Genomic DNA, 7,156 nt, shown 5'->3' with positions numbered 1-7,156 from the left:
GAGAGCTTGCCTAGTCTGCATCGAAGAAACCAATTAAATTCATACCAGATGGTCGATATACCAGTCCATAGTCAATCGTGCCTTGAATGTATTGCAGGATTCTTTTAACATGTATACCAAAGTTTTATATTCAAATCATTCACTAATAACATATTTGAACATCAAATCAATTTTGTGTCATCTCGTTTTCTCATTTCATATTATCAATATTACCCAATGAAACTCATGAAATGAACTCGAATACACTAGTACCAACCACATCTGTTACTTGTCTAAGTTAAACATATATTTGTGTCAGGTTACATGTTTGGGCTAAACCTTTATATAGACACATCAAATAGCTTGGCCAAAGCTATAAATATACATGTTAGGTTACTCGTCCAGACTAAACCTTTAAAACGACATCAAGTTACTCGTCTGAGCTAAACCTGTGTCACATGTATCTTCGAGTTCGCAACAAATGTTGGATCTCTGTAATTATCAATAATCAATTTCTATCCATGTGTAGAAGACCTTTACTAAGTTCATCAGGGTAATTCCAACATATAAGTTCATATTTATTTCTTTACAATTCAATACAAATCTCACATTTTGTACCAAACTGTAAACAATTCAAATTTCAATTATACATATATATAATCATGATTTTAAATACAAAACAATTTAAACACAACACACCATATGAACTTACCTGATTAAATTAATAGACAAGTTGAATTGCAAGTACTAATCGGTAATTTTGCCTTTTTCCTGATTATCCTCGGTTTGGTTCAAATCTCAATCTATATAATAATTCAATTTAAATTTAGTATATCTTATACCATCTTATTTTATGCATGTATCAAATCAATTTCATTATTCGAATTCCTTTAAAATTTTTCATTTTGTTCAATTTAGTTCCTAAAATCGAAATTATCATAACTTTCTAATTTAAGCTTCAATTGCGAAACCGATCTCAATTACATCCTTATATAAACCTATATTAACTATAATTACATAAATTTCACATTAATTTTGAAATGTAAACACTTTAGTCCCTATGTTCAAAAACTCAGAATTAAACTTTATAAACTAGTCCTTTTTCATTCCTAAGCTTAAAATCTAACAATTTAGTACAAAAAACTTCAATAAATCAACAATGGAAAAATTTGAAAACTTTAACAATTTTTCAAATTGGTACACGGGTTAGCTAAATCAAAATCCTGAGATTTTAAAAACATAAAAATTACAAGAAAAATGACTAAATTGAACTTACAACAATGGACCAAAAATTTGAGCTTCCAAAACCCATTTTCTTCTCTTTATTCATGAGGTAGAAGGTGAACACAAAAAATGTTTTATTTTTCTTTTAATTTTGGTTTATATAGTTAAATTAATTAATTAAATCTTTATTAACAAACTTAGTGGATGAAAATTCAATCCCACCACCATTTGACTCTTTAAAGAGGGTTCAATTACTTAATTGGTCTCTCAACTATTTAAAAATCTATAGCGATAAAATTGTAACACTTTTACAATTTAGTCCTTATATCTTAATTAACTATTTAATTAACAAAATTAAGGGACCAAGCTTCAATTAAACTTTATACTAACCTCGTAAATATTAAATAATAATATTTACAACATCAAAAGTAGGGTTTCAAACTTGACATTTTTTACACTACTGAAAAACGAGTTGTTACATCTGCAGACTTCATTGAAAACACCAACGGAGCCGCTCCTAGGAAAATGGGGACCACCCAAAAAACAAAGTCAGATGGTTGTTCACTGGAGGAAGAGAAAGAAACAGATAGAGGAAGGAGACAAGTTATTGCCGTCACGTAGCCTGCCTCTTTTTTTTGTTGGCTTTTAGTTAAGGTTTTGAAGAGGCTTGTGTTATCTTTCACTATTTTACTGTCACCTAATGTGAATGAAATGTTCTCGATTTGAAAGTTGTGGGCTTTAATTTCAAAGACTATTTCTCTAAGATATCACATTAAATGATTATGTATATATTAAATAGTGTAGAAGAAGTTCATCTTTGTTTACAAGAATTGTTGAATCACAAAAGCAAGTTAGAAAGGCCTTCCTTTTTATCTTATTTGTGGTTGTTGTGAAATGTCCATTAGATTCCATTAGTTTATTGCATATGGTCTTCTTTAGCTAACATGCTCTATTTTTATCTAACATGAAGAATGCAGATATTCAAGAAATCGAAGCTAAAAGTTGGAAGTGAAAACCATAAATGTGCATAAGCATCATCATTGTCAATTGTGGATGAGAGATAATAAACTGATATGGACATTATGTAACACCGCAAACCCGGCTAGACATTATGGCCAAATCTAGCGATGTCACATGGAATGGAATTTGAAAACGAATTTATCATGTTAAATCATTTTCCGTTTAATAGCTTCTATTTCACTTGAAAATTCCAAATCATTTTCTCATTGAATTGGATTCATTTCAAAACATATTGTATAGCGGAAAATTTTAAAACAATGATATTTTAAGAAAGTCGTTCGCGTTTAGGAAGAACATTGTTTTTAGTAAAGCTGAGTTTTCATTGAGTTTCGCAGTTTTAAAATTTGTGAAAGCAGTTAAACTCCCAAAATAATAGTAAACAGTCCAAAAAGTCCAAATTACATCAAATAACCCAAAATAAGTAATGAAAACCATAAATGAAATAAAAACCGTTCAATAGACAAGTAGTCACCGTAGAGTCCTCCGCCGTGCCGATCTGTCTAAGTCTGGGGATTACCTATACAGATAAAACAGAAAGGGGTGAGTTTACATAAACTCAGTGTGTGTAATCCCCACAGATCACACTATACAGTCAATCACAACAAACAGTCAAATGCAGTCTGGGCCTAAGCCCATTTCGGTTCTGGTAACAGTTCAGGCCTTAGCCCATTTCAGTTTCAATATCAGATATGCGTTAGGGTTTTAGCCCGTCACAGTATCAATAATGTAAACAATAATCAGTAACAAAGTCCTACCCACCAGCCTCTACACACCATCTCCGTCCATCCGTACACTCCATGTGGGGTTTAAAACACCCACCCATCCCTACACTCCAAGTAGTACCGAATGCGGCACATATTCAGTATCTTGTAGTTGAGCTGCTAGATAATAGGCTTAAAGCCTTTCCGTATACTTCCTCCAAATATCATCATCCCAATTCAATGCAATGCAACATATAATATGTCATACTTTCATGCGACCATCAGTCATATGTATACATATATATATATATATCAGTAATCATGCATAATTTATCATGCATCATGTACACTCAGATCATATATTTAGGGGTTTAGGTAACGCTTACCAACCCTACAGTAGGTTCACAATCGAATTGGGTGACCCGTGCAACCCTAGGAATCATTTCAGATAAATGGGCTTACACGTCCATGTGGCTTGCCCGTATAGGCCCACACGACCCAAATTAGCTTGGCCATGTGGATCACACAGCCTGGCCCAAAATCTTACACGCTCATATGGCCCACACGGCCGTGTCTTGCTCGCATGGCCTGGCCTCATCTATCACACGCTCGTGTTATGGCACAGCCTACCACATGGGCAACCACATGCCAGTGTGGCATCGATAGAAAGGTTTTCGGCTTTTGCCGAAAACGCATTTTCTTGTGATTCAGGCACACACCTATATCATTTATGTTGCTAAAATAACTATGAGCACTCCCAAAACTCGAAAACCCTGGACGCTTTCCACTACAATTCGGCACTAGACAGCCCCTTACACCAGATTCTCGGGACTGCCAACGAAAATAGAAGCGAACTCCGGAAGAGTAACTACGGACGAATAGCAAAGAGAGTAGTAGCATTTGGAGACAAATTGACAAAAGAGGGAGAAGAAGAAGGGAGAGATAGCAAAATGACGTTAGAAAAATTTGAAAAGAGAAGGAGAACCGAAAATTTGCAAAAAGAATTAGGAACCAATCAAAAGTGATCCTGATAACGCCCATATCCCTAAATTCACTCCTACAATCCCACTAACCTACAACCACTCCAGAATCCCTACTCAGCTGAAATTCTTGTCCATTACTGCGCAAAAATAACACTTATGATCAAGTAGGGATTCAAACTTTAAACCTCCAACACACCTACCCACATCTTAACCACCAAACCAGTATGTCCATTCTGTTACATACTTACAACCAAAAACTTAAACCCGTTGAGCAAGGTTAAGGCTTTATTCAAAAAAAGACAAAATTTTACCCAAGACAACACTTGAACTAAGGACCTCTCAGACACTTCCAAACGCTCCCAGAACACTTAACTACTGAAGCAGATACACAATTGTGTAACATTTTAAGCGAAACAAAACTAAGAATTTTGGGACGTTACACATTATCCCATTAACATAGATATTTAACAGTTGAATGATCATTTTGTAGCAACTCAATAATATTAGTAGCAATTTTGTAAGACTTGAATGTTGGATGAAGAAAACGTAATTTCAATCAAAATGTAGACACTATTAATTAAGTTACCAATTATATTTATAGTCTTTTTGATAATATATTTATCGTTATATATTATGTAACATGTGTGAAAGCCCAATTTCGTCTGGGCCTGGACAAAAACTAAACAGAAAAAAATAAATAAAAAATTCCAATCCAGTTACAATACCATCCCAAATAGCCTAAAAAAAATCCTAATAGCCCAGTGACCCACAACCTAAACAGTTTTTAAAAAAAAAATAGAAACCCTAGTGTCCTACGCGCCGCTCCTCATGCCATGTCAGCACACTCGTGCCCCAAGGTCTGCCACTGTCAATGCCTCTGCCACCATTGACTCAATCACCACTTGTAAAGAAGCAACACGCAACAGACACAAATAGTAGCCAAAACAGTAGAAATAAAATAGGGAAATAATCTTGTAAATCGGCTATAAATGCCAGAAAACAAATTGTATTGGGGGGAGAAAAACAAAAAAATACAAAAAAACAATAAAAAATAGAAAAGAAAATGTCAAAAAGAAAAAAGAAAAAAGGTATTTTTTTATTTTTCATTTTTTACTTCGATGTAAATATAAAAATATACAAAAAAAGGAAAAATAGAGTTCTTTTTTTACCTGTTCCACTGCGCCTTTCCCACATTTGGTCATATTTGGATTGACATTTTGGAGATTCTAACCCTAGATTCGCATTTTACGCGTTTAAAAGATTAAAAAAGGGCCTTTTGGAATTTTTCAGCCACCAAAGGTGGCGATCGCCGTCGCCGATGAACGGTGGCTATGGCAGACCAGCAACACCCGATTGCCGGATAAAAGGGAGGGGTTGAAAGAGAAGAAAGAGTTTTTTTTTAAAATGAGGTTGCAAATGATTTTTTTAAAGATTTTTTTTTACTTATATAAACCCCCCAAAACAATGTCGTTTTGGGCTTGGCTTCTGACACCCAAAACGGCGTCGTTTCAAGGACAACCCGAAGACCCGACCCGGATCCCCCTAGAATCCGCGTGTTTTTGAGGGGAGGGTCTAATTGCCGCTCCTGTCCTTCCGCTTTTTAATTGTTTTTCAATCTGCTCCTAATTCCTTTATTTTTTTCTTATAGATTGCACCATTTAATTTCATTTTATTTTCAATTTAGTCCCTCGATTTGCCAAAGGAACAGTGCGTTTAATAGGGCTTGGGATATTTTCCTATTTAGTCCTTATTTTTTTCACGCATTTCATTTTGATCCTTTATCATGTTTTATTAGTTTTTTATTTACAATTTATCCCCCTAAATTTTATTTAAATTTTGATTTAGTCATCTATTTATTTATTCATTTATTTTATTACAATTTAGCCCCTTTATTATTTATTTATCCCGATTTACCCTTTTAATTTCATTTAAGTTAATATTAAGTCCTTTACTTATTTTAGTTCTTTTATTTATTAATTTACCTATTTACTTATTTATTATTCCTTCACTTTTTTTTAATATTTAATTTTTTTATTTTATTTTTATGGATCATTTATTTTTTTCTTTTATGTCTTTATTATTATTATTATTATTATTATTATCTATTTATTTATTTATTACTTTTTTTATACATGCTTAAGAATTAAATTGTATACATGCTTTTATTAGGGCAATTTTTTTATTTATTATTGGCATTATTATTTTATTTTTATTTTTTGGTATTCTTGTTATTCTATTATTTCTTTCATTATTTTTAGCACTTGCATGTCATCTCCATTTTTTTATTTTTTTATTTTTTAAATTGTGCATCCTCAATTTTTTTATTTATCTTAAGTCACTTTATTTATTTATCATCACTATAATATGATTATAATTATATTATAATTATTATTATATTATTATTACAGTATTCTTTTATTTTCTTATTATTTATCATTCTACCCACATAGTCATTTTATATTATTTCATTATCACTATATCATATATCATATTTAAACATTTATCTATTTTTATATTAAGCCCGAATAAATTAAATGCACATCACTTTAAGTGTTACATTCGTTTGTTTGCACGATGCATAAAAAAGTAAAATTTTTAAACCAAAGCAATATTCATTATTTTTGGAATTAGAAGAGTTGTGTTCCTAACTTATGGAATATGGGTTTTTTTCTAAAACTGAAATAGTCGAATATCCATTTCAAAAATATTAAAACGAGATTTAAGTAATGATTAAAATGGTGATTATTTTGGTTTTCGAAAACTAAACGCGTCGTGTCCTAACTCATGGGATTAATTCGGAATAAAGCCTTTTCTATAAAAATATCTTAATACAAAGGGATCGCATTTTAAATTCTCTTCAAATTTTCAATTTTCGACAATAAGACATCAAGTAATCAATTAGGTACCCATTTTGGGCGTAACGAGGGTGCTAATCATTCCTCGTGCGTAAACGACTCCCGAACTCATTTCTTGAATTTTGTAGACCAAAAATCACAGTTTTAGTAAATTAAACCTCTTATTAAAACGATTAAATTACGAGGTGATCCGATCACACCTCATAAAAAGAATTGGTGGCGACTACCATTTTCGTTTTTTAAATAAAAAGTCGACTGTCAAAAAATGTTTCGACAGCTTGGCGACTCTACTAGGGACTAAAATAAGAGAGTCAAGATGTGAGTTGATTACTTTTGGTCTTTTTGTCGAAAATTGATAATTTGATTTAAATTTACGATCCCTTCATTACATTTC

The sequence above is a fragment of the Gossypium hirsutum genome, chromosome A12 (assembly GCF_007990345.1).
Source record: "Gossypium hirsutum isolate 1008001.06 chromosome A12, Gossypium_hirsutum_v2.1, whole genome shotgun sequence".
Classification (NCBI taxonomy): Eukaryota; Viridiplantae; Streptophyta; class Magnoliopsida; order Malvales; family Malvaceae; genus Gossypium; species Gossypium hirsutum.
Note: the sequence above shows the minus strand (reverse complement) of the source record.